At 47.8% G+C, this 13,137-nt stretch overlaps 1 protein-coding gene across 1 annotated transcript in view; it reads right to left on the bottom strand.

Annotated features, from left to right (window-relative positions):
• Positions 1–10,702: 10,702 nt before the first annotated feature.
• Positions 10,703–13,137, bottom strand: part of KCNB1 (potassium voltage-gated channel subfamily B member 1) — a 103,754-nt gene continuing 101,319 nt past the window's right edge. The window contains exon 3 of the transcript XR_012375588.1: positions 10,703–11,980. The gene's annotated coding sequence lies outside the window, so the exon portion shown is untranslated. The remainder of the gene's footprint in view (positions 11,981–13,137) is intronic.

Here is a 13,137-nt window from a genome sequence, read left to right as displayed (position 1 = left end):
GAATCCCGTACCAGGTGCAGGTACTCCTCACTCATCAGACCCTTCCAGCCCTAAGCAACCACTAATCTACTTTTTGTTTCTATGAATTTGCCTATTCTGGACATTTCATATGAATAGAATCGTACAAATCGGCTTTTGTGTCTGGTTTCTTTCACGTAGCATCATGTTTTCAAGGTTCATCCATTTTGGAGCACGAATCCGTACTAGAACCAATTATTTAATGCCCCACCCTGGATTCCTGTAAAATCATCTCGACAATGGTCCCACTTTGGAAAGCACCCCTGCAATGGATACTGAATTTGCATGAGTTACGGCTTGCCCCCTCTTGCTTGCTCCCTGCTCGATGTGGTCTGGTCCAGCTTTCCCTGCCTTTGAGCCCAGCAGCTCCAAGGATGGAGTTGGGGGAGGGGTGTATCTTTCAGCTGACCTTGGGTCTGGGCAGGAACTGGCCCACATGTTGCTGCTACTCAGCCCTCCTTCCTAAATCAGGACTCTGGGCACTACTGGGAATCACTGTCTGTTCCCTCTGTCTGGGAGTGTGAATGAGTCACCCAGCGAGCGTTTGAGCAACACCTGCGTTTGCCGGTCTGGGGCCTGCAGGAGCTGGGGCAGCGGAGGGCAGAGAGGTGCAGACCAGCCAGGAGGCAAGGGAGGACATGGCTTGACTCACAACTAGGCCGGGCTTCCCAGAAGCAGCCTTTCCCTGCCTCTGCCCCTACACTTGTTTTCCCTGCAGGAGGCTGGTTTTTTGTTGCCCCCCCCCTTGTTTTTTTTTGCGGAAATCCTTTTGTGTGTTTAGCTGCTGTCTTCCCAGGCCAGCTGTAAGTGCCTGAATTGCCCAAGTTCTGAAGTATATACTTTTTGGAGCTCCTCCTAGCTACCATTTTTGCAGCCCGCTAAGAGCGATGCTTGTTTTAATCCCCTCAAAGGCGCTTGTAAGTTAAGTGATCTTTCCCCATTTTCAGAAGAGGAAACTGAGGCTCAGGAGAGTCAGGTTACAAGATCTCATCAGAACAAGTCTCATGATTAGGAAATACTGGAGCTGGGATTCAAACTGGACTCAGAGCCTGTGCTCTTGACCGAACAGGAAGGCAGAAGCCATGGTGGTGGGCAGCTTGCTTACGGGTATCCAGAAGGCAGAGCCATCTCTTGGGGGTCGTAAAATGGGACATTTACCTACATCTCCCTCTGGAGAGTGCTGCTGGAGCTTGGGCAGAGTTGGGGAATCTGCTATGGAGGGAGAAATATCTCCATCCAGCCAATACTTAAAAAAGATCAGCAATGTGTTGAGGATAGCGGTGGGGGGGGGGCGGTCAAGCGGTATGGTGTTCCTGGAACCTTTGCCCCACAACTCAGGACCTCAAGTCAAGGGCCTTTGGGGGATGAGTGATCAAGCTCATCTCAACCAACTTTAACAAAAAAAGGGAAATTATTGGCTCATGCAATTAAAATATCCAGGATAGGTCTGCCTTCAGGTTTGGCTGGATCTAGGGTTTTAAAGGTTGAAGCTCTCGGATCATTTTCTTTTGGCCCTCTTCCTCTGTGTTGGCTTGATTCTTAGGCATCCCTCTTGTGTGGTGGCATAGATGGCTGCCGGGAGCTCTAGACTTTCTTCCTCCCAGTTCAGCATCTCCAAGGGGAGAAGCACTTCTCATTTCCAATGGCTTTATTCTTAGCTAAAGTCCTGGGGTGGCTGCTTATTTGCCTGGCTCATCTCACCTGCTCATCCCTGAACCAATCAGGCAGTAGGGAATGGACTGCTCTGGGTCTGTGCCAGGGGCACATCCCTGGAGTTAGGGGAGGGGTCAGTCCTTCTTGAACCATTTAGACCAAGAATGGGGAAGGGATGGATGGTTCCCCCAAAGGAAATGCAAGGGGCTGGTATCAAAAGCAGCAGGAATGGGAGCTGGGCAGGTCCCAAGACAACAGACGCCGTCCTCGTGGGAAGTAGAGGGGCTGCTATCCAGCTATCTGGCTTTGCCACCAACTTGCTGTGTGACCCTTTCTCCTTCCTGAGCCCCAATTTCCCCATCTGTATAGTGATTATCTTCATGGATTCACGTAGCTCTGAACTGCTGAGGCCCATAGGCTTCATTTAGCCAATGGCCCTGCATCCCAGCTTAACAGGTGCAAGCTGTGACTTAGGAATGCATGGCCTTCACAAACCCTGAGACTGAACTTGGGACAGGACACCCAGACTCCTGTTCCTGCCCGTCCTGGCAGGGTACAGCCTGTGATGGTGGGAGGGAAGGGCTCCAAGGAGGTTTCTTTTCACATCTCCAGTGTTCTCCATCTATAATTGGCTCCGAATGAAATGATCTCATCCCTGAACACTGAGGAAGAAGGGTGGTGATTTGGCGGGGGGTGGGGGGGTGGGGGGGTGGGAACAGTTCGCTGGCAGCATCTGACATAATCTGTGACTAACCCGTTTCCCTCCGGAAAGAGAGATGGTCCGCTCGCTTGAAGAAGCAGTAAAAGTTTGAGAAAAATGTCTTGGTGATCCACTGAGGAGCATCCAGCTTTTGGGGGGCTTTTGAGAGGCCCAAGGCATTTCTCCACTCCGTCTAAACCACGTATCTTCTGACCTTTGCTCACAAGTCCACCTGACCACCTGTCATGTCAGCCACTGGCCGGGGAGGAGGTGAGCGTGGCCACTCCATCAAGCGATCTCTCTTGTATGGATTCTTGATGGGGTTTTGTGGCCAGCTGAAACTCGTTTACATGCCCATACATTAATTTTGAAAGATGGGCTCCTAATCAACTCTGAAAAAGCTTGTCACAGCACCATCTGTTTGGCGTTTGTCACTATTGCATTACATAAGAGGAAAGACATTTTTAAAGAATGCGGCTGCATTTAGTAATTGGATCGCCGGAGAGGAGCCAAGCCGGGGCGGATGGCACCGTGATTCAGAAATGCCACAGGCCCTTCTCTAGGGCGGGGCGGCCTCCCCAGATTCCACTGGGTGTCATCAGAGCCCCGAGTGCAGCCCAGCTCAGGGGACACGCCCGAGATGGCTTCCTTTCTTCTTGTCTTTCTGTTCCTCTCCTGTTCTTCCCTTCCGCCCGTTTGTTCTCACTCACCTGCCATCTCAGATCAGTTCCACTACCTATTAGCGGTAACGAAATGACTTCACTTCCCTGAGCCCCGATTTCCTCATCTGGAAAATGGAGATGATGAGAGAGTGCGGCTGTGCAGTTTAAGTGCATTAATATGTCCCAGTTCACACCTTGGGCCTCCCTCCTTAGAGTCATAAACATCATTTTGAGGGAAGGGTCTTCTGTTCGTTCAATAGGGCCAAAGCACCCCTGCCTCAGGGCCTTTCATGCTGCTCTTTCTTTCTGGAATACTCTTTTCCTGTATCTTTGCATGGTCGTCTTCTTACTCTGGCCCAAACCGATGTCACCTCCTCAGAGAGGCCTTCCCCAACCACCTTAGGTACCCCCTGCCCTGGTCCCTCCAGTCATACACATTCATCTGTATTATTTTCTTCTCAGAACTTGTCACCTGTCTCCCTGAGGACCTGGTCTGTCTTGGTCGCTGCTGTATCCCCAGCACCTAGACCATTGCTTGGTCCATAATTATTTGTTGAATGAATGACCAAACTCGTTAACTCTTCATGACCATCCTTTAAGGCAGGGGCAGGAGGGAAGTGACTGCTCAGGGTCACATAGCCAGCAAAGGGAGGGAAGGGGAGGTGGGGACCCAGGTGCCCTGCTTCCAAGCTTCCTGTGGCCCTCAGGTGGGAACAGGATAGACATGTGGACCTCTGGGCCCACGCCGCCACCCTGAAGGGTTCAAGTGAGGAGTAAGCTCAGGGAGCAGCCTCTGAGAGTGGGAAGAGTGAGCCAGCTAGGCAGCCAGGAGGCAAAACTGTTTACAGGAGCTGGGGCCATCTCCATGACAACTGGTCAGCCTACAGCTTCCTGCTTCACTAGGGAGGAAGTTTACACTTGGCGGGGATGCAGTGAGGACAATGGGAACGGAGACTGGCAGAGGAGTAGGGACCCTAAACCCCCAGTATGGGGGAAGGAGGTCTTGTTTCTGAGAGTTGCCTAAAGGCTGGAAGAGCCTGATGATACTACGTAAGTTGGTGTACGTGTGCGGGTGTGTGCGTGTACGTGTGTGTACGTGTGTGTGTGTGTGTGTGTGTGTGTGTGTGTGTAGGGGAGAGTCTGGGCTGTGTGCAGCCAAGGTGCCTGGATTTGAAACCTTCTGCACTGTGACATTTTGTGCAAGTGAATTAACCTCTTGGTGTCTCAACTCCATCCAGTGTAAAGTGAACATAGACAGTAGTGCCTTATAGGGTCATTGGGATGATTAAATGGGAGAAGGGGCGCCTGGCTGGCTCAGTCAGAAGAGCACGTGACTCTTGATCTCGGGGTCATGAGTTTGAGCCCCATGTTGGATGTAGAGATGACTTAAATAAACAAAATATTATTTTTATTTTTTTAAAGATTTTATTTATTTATTTGAGAGAGAGAATGAGAATGAGACAAAGAGAGAGCATGAGTGGGGGAAGGGTCAGAGGGAGAGGCAGACTCCCCGCTGAGCAGGGAGCCCGATGAGGGACTCGATCCCGGGACTCCAGGATCATGACCTGAGCCGAAGGCAGTCGCTTAACCAACTGAGCCACCCAGGTGCCCCCCCCAAATTTTTTTAAAATGAGAGAATATTCTTAGAATATACCTGGCATCGTTACTTAGTTCTGGAAAGCAATTTACACGTGACTTCAGGTTGCCTTCCTCCTGTGGTTGTGGGGGATTTGGTCTCAGTCATTCTCAGGGATCTCCACTTCCCTGGCTTTTTTTTTGTTGTTGTTCATTTAACAAATATTTATTGAGCATCCAGTAGGGTGCCAGGCAATGTTCTAGAGGCTGGGAACACAGTAGGGAACAAAGCAGGCAAAAATCTCTGCTTGCGCAAAGCTGACATTCTAGCAGGGTAGATAGACATTAAATACGATACAAAGGAAACATAGTATGTTAGATGGTTCTAAGTGTTAAGGAGAAAAATAAAGCAAGGTTGGGGGATGTGGACTATTAAGTGGGGGGTTGCAATTTCAGACAGTGGTAGGATGGTGAGGGTGTCAGAGCCTCACTGAGAAAGTGACTTCTGGGCACAAGCTGAAGGAGGCAAAAGAGGGAGCTACATGGTTAACTGGGGCAAGAGCATCCTAGGCTTGGGGAATAGCCAGTGCAAAGGCCCTGAGGCAGGAAAGTGAGCATGTATGAGACTGTACTGTGTCATTGTATCTCTTGGCAGGTCTGTATGTGTGGTGTTATGTGGCACCCATTTAGTGTATATGGTTGGTTATGGATGGAGATGTTTGTACGTGTTTGTTCATACATGGGACTGCTGAGTTCAGCCACAGAGGCTGTGCCTGCATAATTCAGGGGATGCCATCCATGTGGATTACAATGGAATGGGGCATCCTGGAGGTGTGCCGTGCAGTGGCCCTGTGCATATTTATAAGTAAATGTTATAAAAACATGTCTGTGAAAATGTCTACATGGGCATGAGTCTGGACGTTTGGTTATAAGCGATATATAAATGTGTGTATGTGGATATATCTTTACCTAAAATGCTAATATTTTGTTTATCATGGGTTTTTGTTTTCATATTGATTTTTAAAAATATGATTTATCTTAATTGAGAGGGAGACAAATCATAAGAGACGCTGAACTCTAGGAAACAAACAGGAGGTGGGTGGGGGGAAGAGATAATTGGGTAATGGGCATTGAGGAGGGCACTTGAGGGGCGGCTGGGCGGCTCAGTCGGTTAAGGGTCTGCCTTCAGCTCAGGTCGTGATCTCAGGGTCCTGGGATCGAGCCCCGCGTCGGGCTCCCTGCTCGGCGGGGAGTCTGCTTCTCCCTCTGCCTCTGCTCCTTCCCCTGCTCATTTTCTCTCTGTCTCTCAAATAAATAAATAAAATCTTTAAAAAAAAAAAAAAGGAGGGCACTTGATGTAATGAGCACTGGGTATTATATGCAACTGATGAATCACTAAATTCTACCTCGGAAACTAATAAAAAATATGATTTATCTTGATTACTGAGTGTTTTGTTGTCCCCCCCCCCCATTTTATGCCACAGTGGGTGCCTCACTGTCTTCATTCCTGGCTCTGGCCTTTCTCTGCTCCAGGGATGGAAAATGAACGTGCAGGAGGCCTGGCTGAGGCAAGGGAAGCCTTTCCCTCCAGTTTCTTCTAGCGCTTGTGTTCATCAGTACATAACCAGAATCCAAACCCAGTCCAAGCTCCTCTTGTTCCTTGGAGATAAGATCTGCTGAGTGCTGACTGCCTGCGAGGGACTTGCATACATTAATTTGTTTTATCCTTACAAGCATCCTCTGGTGGAGATATTTGTTCATTTGATGGAATGTATCTTTATTTAGGGCCTACTATGCGCCAGGAGTACCATCTGGCATTCCTGCTGGTCTAGCATCTATTCCTTGTCTTTCCAGTAATGGCATCCCCAGTTTTCCTTCAGGGTACCTGGCCTGTCCCCCTCACAGTCCAGGCGGTTCAACCTGGGCTTTCTGTACCCTTCTCACTAGCTCAGGGGTGGACATGTGACTCGGGTGGCCCAATCAGCATAGTCCATCTCTCTGACTATAGAGATTGATTATGGGATGCGCACATGACCCACATTGTTCAAGAGTGAATTCTGGCTCTTTTGTTGCCTTTTTGGGAAAAAAGAGCTCTCTTTGCACCAAAATGTTTAGCTGTAAGAAAGATATAACCCTGGAGCTCCTAGTGAGGATCCACTACATGGAGAGAGAGAAAAAACTGAGTCCTTATGACACTTTTAGAGCCCCTAGATCCAGCCATACCTGAAGCCATTACCCTAAACTTCCTAGTTCTAAGAGTTTACTTTTTTAAAATTTTTAATTAAGTCAGTTTGAGAAGGCATCTGAAATCCTGTGCTTGGCATCTTTATATATTATCTCCTTTACTTCAGAGATGAACCCTGAAGAAAAGGGGCTATGATTACAAAGAAACAGCCTCAGGGAGATAAGTGGCTTGTCCAGGGTCACACAGCAGTTTGGTAGGTGGAACTCGGACTTGAACCCAGGCCTTTCTGACACCTGAGCCTTTCTTCCATTCCACATTGTCTGAGCTCTGGACAAGAGGGTCTGTGAGAGTAATAGACAAAAGGCCCGAGTCCCAAATTAGCTACCATTTTGCTCTGTGACCTTGATCAAGTCATTTCTCCAATATGAGCTTGTCTCCCCATCTGTAAAATGGGGAAAATAGTAGTGCTCATCCCATTAGGTTGTTGTGAGGGTTAAATGTGATAACCCGTGTGAGTCAAGTGTTTAGAAAACGGCTGGGCACGAAGCAGTGAATGTGAGCTATTATTATTGTGGCTCCTTTTTTGAGGGAAGGAAGTGGGTCTGGGGGCTTCACGCCTTGCCCGCAGCCAACACGCACCCTGCCTCCCGGCTGGTCACACACTCCTAGCAGCCCCAGGTGGTGCCTTCACCCATCTCCTGCCAGATGCGCCGACCTGGCTCACTTAGCCAGGAAGTAGGCACTTAAGGAGCCACTTCCCCAGTTTCTCTTTTAATTTTCGTTACATAAATTTCACATTTCCTGGAATAGAGATCTTGAACGGCTGGACTCATTTGGAAATCGAGTCTGCAAAGGACCTCATTTATATTAATGGGACCTCAAGTCTAGCTTGCAGGGAGGCTGAGACAAGGATGGATGGCAGGGACTCCCAGGCTGAGCAGCTCCAGGCTGAACCCAGACGCTGCCTTGGACAAGCAGATGCCTATAGATTTAGGCTGGGACCACTCTTATTATGTGGGAGGCTCCTGGATGCAAGGATTGTGTTGCTGCCTGGCTTAACCACCCCCCAGTGGCTGCCCACTGCTCAAAGTAACTGTGTTTGACAAGGTGCTGTGTAATGGGTGACCTCTTCCACCCCCTTCCTACCTCTCTTCTCGTATATCCCTCTCCAGCCAAACCTCCTGAGAGTATTCCTGCCTCAGGGCCTTTGCACTATCTGTGCTCTCTGCCAAAAACGCTGTTTTCCCAGCTCCGGTGTGGTTGGCTCTTTCCTGTTAATCAGATCTTGTCTTAAAATCACCACCTCTGGGAGGCCTTCCCTGACTGCCCATCCCTCTGGAGTAACAATCTTCAGTCACCCTATATCTTACAGCTTACAATCTGGTGCAGAGAGGGACAAGCTGCAGTAACAAACACACATGATCGACTACAACAAGAACTTTACAAGATATGTAACACGAATTCACAGCACAGCCCTGGGAACTAGCTGTTGCTAATACCAGTTCATGAAGTGCAGAGAGGTGAAATACCTTGCCCAGGGTTACTCAGCCAGAAGGGAGAGGAGTCCGAATTTGAACCCAGGCCATCTTGCTCCCACATTTGCTGGGTTAACCAGCTCACTGAAGTCACAGGAAGTTAGAGCTTACTGCCAAAAGGGCTGCAACAGTGCAGGCTCAGGAGGTTGTGGGAGGCCAGGAAAAGTCCCTCCACCTGATCCTGCCTTTGAAGGATCAACAAAACTCTCTAAAAAATGTAGTGCCTCAGCTGTGTCTAGAATTTATTTATTTTTAACTTTACATTATAGCTTAAGAATTTTTAACATCTCCACACTGTCCACAGTTAAATTTTTAAGTAATGCATATTATTCCAGGGACAGACAGTGCTATTCATCATTTTTGGGCAGTTGTGTGCTTGCAATTTTGATATTCTCCCGAATGCCGCAAAAGGACCTGAACTTTGCGAGGTAATGAAGGGCTTAAGAGCTTGGGCTCTGGACTTGGGTTCAAATCCCAGCTCCTCTCCTTGGCTCCAAGAATTCCACATGCTTTGGACAAGGGACATCTCCAAAGTCACCAAGGTGGTTAGATCACCAATAACTAGAAGGCCCTGCCCCCCTCCACTGTCTATGCCTTGGTGCCAGGTGAGACCCAGGCTCCCCAGACCCAAGAGGGGCTGAGCTGACCTTCTCTCCTGCTTAGCATGTCCTTGGAAATTAGGTTGGTTTAAGAAAATAAAGCAATGTGATATTTCAATGAGAAACTAGTAGGAGTAGCTGTCCCTGGAAAGGGAAACTGGGTGGTGACCAGATGGGGTGAGAGAGAGATTTTCCTTGCATATCCTTTCATACCTTCCCAACTGACACCATGTGAGATTATTACCTAGTAAATAAGTGACATTAAACAAACAAAAAGAAGGGCATGTATTATTTTCACATCTCTCTGTGCATTAAGCTTTATATAGTATATTCATTTTCTTTATTCACCTCAACAACCTGGGGAGCGGTTATTGTGCCCCTGCCTGAAACTTCCGAAAACCGAGCCCTCGAGGGGGGCAGGGCCTCACTTGGGCTCACGTGGTGCGTTAGGGCCAGAACTGAGACCCCAGCCCAGGCTTCCTGACCTTCGGCTCAGGCAGTCTCTGCCCCACCAGGAGCCTCTTCCTTCCCCAGTGGAAGCCACGTTGAGGTGTGGATTGGGGAGTGCCAATACTATAGAGTGGTTATACATTGATGCCTGTCATGGGATCTGGGTTTAAATCCGGGTCTGCCACTTGCCTGTTGTGTGACCTTGGGTAAATCCACTAAACCTCTGGGGCCTCCGTTCTGCAGTGGCCAGCCTGCAAGATGGCCTCCAGGGATTCTCATGGCCTTGTATTCACTCCTTCGGGTCATCCCCTTGCACAGTGAATAGGGCTGACCTGTGTGGCCTAGAGGGTATTGCAGAAGTGGCAGTGTGCGTGACTTCCAAGTCTGGATTATAAAAACACATTGTGATGGTGGAGTATTATTCAGCCTTAAAAAGGAAGGGAATTCTGACATAGGCAAAAACATGGATGAAACTTGGGGACATGCTGGTGAGTGAAATAAGTCAGCCACACAAAAAACCCAAATGCTGTATGATTCTACTTATGGGAAGTACCTAGAGGAGTCAAACTCATAGAGACAGAAAGTACAATGGTGGTTGTCAGGGGCCGGAGGAGGGAGAGTGGGGAGTTATTATCTAATGGGTTTAGCGTTTTAGTTTTGCAAGATGAAAAAGTTCCGGGGATGGGTGGTGGTGATGGTTGCACAACAGTGTGAATATAATTAATGCCACTGAACGGTGCACTTAAAAATGGCTGGGGGGGCACCCGGCTGGCTTAGTTGGAGGAGCATGTGGCTCTTGATCTCAGGGGCATGAGTTTGAGCCCCATGTTGGGTGTAGAGATCACTTAAAAATAAAATCTTCAAAAAAAAAAATGGCTAGGGATGGTAAAATTCATGTGATGTGTACTTTGTCACAATAAAACAATGGGAGGGGGAAACACATTCATAGTTCTGTTTTTCTGTTGGATCGTTCACTCTGGGGAAGCCCTCAGTGGTATGTGAGGACATTCAAGGAACCCTGTGGACAAATTCAGGTGGTGAAGAACTGAGGCTTCCTGCCGACAGCTATGCATCAACCTGCCGACCTCTGTGAGGGCGCCATCTTGGAAGTCAGCCCTCAGGCCCAGTCACGCTTTCAGATGAAGGTCATCTGGGCGACATCTGCAGTGCAACCTCATCAGAGAGTCCATTCCAGAGCCATGCAGCTAAGCCACTCCCAAATTCCTGAGCCACAGAAACTGTGTGAGATAATAAATATTTATTGTTGTTTTGAGCCACTAAGCGTTAGGATAATTTGTTACTTAGCAATAGATAACTGACGTATTTCCTCATCTGTAAAATAAGGATGATGATCATTTCACGGGGTTGTTGGCGATGATAATTTTATGATGATACCCATGATGATAATTTCATAGGTTGTATTTCATAGGGCTGTTGCTAAGAATTAATTAGCAAATCACATAAAAGGCTTGGAATAGGGCCTGTTGTGCAGTAAATGCTCAGTAAGTGTTAACTAGCATGATTTCATGTTCTCTGTGATTTCTGGCATTGGTAGGAGCTCAGCTAGACAATAGATCTCCATTAAGGAATGGATATAGGCTGCAGGTTGCAGTGGCAATAAAAATTATAGTGACAGTGAGAGCTACCGTTATTGAGTGCTCACTGTATGCCAAGCTTTGGGCTAAGCAATTTACATCTTTTCCTCCAGGCCCTCCAGCAGCCCCTTGAAGTGGAGGCTATTATTTTCCCGTCTTACAGACTAGAAAACCAAGGTCCAGAGAGGGAAAAGGACTGGCCCTAGGTCACACAGCAAAGCAGTTCTGTAGCCAGAATTTGAACTCAGATGCTTCAGACCCCAAGTGTTCTCTTCGGCACCACGAGACTGAGCTGCAGCTTGACGAACCCCCTCAAAGCCCATCTTTCTCCTCCAGTCAGTTCCTGCTTATTAACACAGAGGGGAAATTACCAACACATCTGACAAGCGGGTCCTTTGTTCCTGCATCTCCCTTCTGCAAGTGTCAGACTCCCTTCCGCTCGGGAGACCAGAGAGTAGGTTCCCTTAGAAATGTTTCTTTTTCTGATTGCAGTGTCCTCTCCCAAACTCTCTCCTTCCAGATCCAGGATTGGGAATAAGAAGAACACACACATCCAGGAAAAGCACAAAATGACCTGCCCAGCCTTCGTCCCCTGTAGTGTCTCCTCTCGGGCAGTTTATTTAGCCCTGAAACTTTGCAGCCTGGCACCTTCAGACACGCCTCCAGCTGGCTCCTCACAAAAGCTCTCCTAATATTTGCTTTGGGGACATGTGGCCATCAGGAGGGACATGTTCCCAGACAGGCGATGAGCTCAGGGCATGGGCATTGCCACACCTGCTGCTCTCCCCGAGGAGGGGGGAAACAGTTGGGCAACTCCTGACAACACAGGCTTTTTGGAGCCTGTGTGTGTACTTGTGTGTGGGCAGGAGGGCAGATGGGGCCTGGGCGGAGGGACAAGGATGTTTGCACCTGCAGTGTGGCAGTGGCTGTGCTGGGCCTGCTTTCTCCCATGTCCTTGCTTCTCGGCTATTTCTGAATTGCAGGAAGAAGTACATTTTGCATCATGACCTGTAACACACACAATTGAAATGGAAATTGCATGAATCTGTACTCACATTATGAGCAATGCATTCTATTCTATTCTATTCTATTCTATATTTCTATTTCTATTCCAGCCAAATTGTTCTTTCATTTAAAAAGTACTAGTCATGACCCGTGAGATAAATTGAGAAGTTCTGTAATGCAGGTTCGTAATCTGGGTCTGTAAATTTGCATGAGACAAAACTCCCTCTCTTTATTTTCACTGACCTCCAGCTGACCTGTAACACTTCCTTCAGTTGTGAGCACAGGCAACAAATCATTGTAGTATTCGCAGTACTTGGCATGAATACTAGTCATAGATTATTTTGTATTCTATTATAGTTGTTGCAGATACCTTAAAACAGCATTTAATGCTCTTCCATCCCTCAACGTTTTGGTCATTACTAGACCCACTGTGAGATCTTGTTGTTTGTTAATGAAGAAGCACAGGTATTACATCACATAGTTAAAATATTTTGATAATTGCATTTCAATAGGATAGGTTTCTTTTGTAAACCTATGTCTCTTATTTCATGCACTTAAAATTATTTTTCGGAGAAGGTGTCCATGGGGTTCATCGACTGCCTAGGGGTCCAGGGCACACAAAGTTTAATAACCCTTGCACAAGTGGGTCCCAGCTCACAGTTTATGAAATGCTGTAAACTTCGGGGGAGCAGTGCCCTAGGGTCTCTAACCCGTGTGTGCCCCATGAGGCAGCACTGAAACCACACCAGTGGCCAACGTTTGTTTAACACTTACCTGTGCCCGCCTCTATACAAGGTGCTTTATATGGATCATTTGGTTTAATCTTTACACCAGCCTTGTGAAGTGGGTGCTATTTTTTTGCCCCATCTCTCTCTCTCTTTACCCAATTTCATTTTTCTTCTTCGCACCAGTGTGTCAGACGTTTTAATCTGTTAATTGGCAGCCTTCCTCTGGAGGACATGTTACTCTTTTCACATTTCTTGTAAGACAGGTCAACTGGCAACAAATTCCTTCAATTTTTGTCTGAGAAAGCCATTATTTCTCTGGCACTTTTGTGTGGTAATTTTGCAGGGTATAGAATTCTAGGTTGGTGGGGTTTTTTCTCCCCCCCCTCAATACCTGCAGTCTTTCATTCCACTCTCGTCCTGCTTGCATGGTTT

The sequence above is a fragment of the Callorhinus ursinus genome, unplaced genomic scaffold (genome assembly GCF_003265705.2).
Source record: "Callorhinus ursinus isolate GAN/ISIS: 27379988/994484 unplaced genomic scaffold, GSC_fseal_2.0 scaffold53, whole genome shotgun sequence".
NCBI lineage: Eukaryota > Metazoa > Chordata > Mammalia > Carnivora > Otariidae > Callorhinus > Callorhinus ursinus.
The sequence above is the reverse complement of the archived record's forward strand: the minus strand, read 5'-3'. Positions and strand labels throughout refer to the sequence as shown.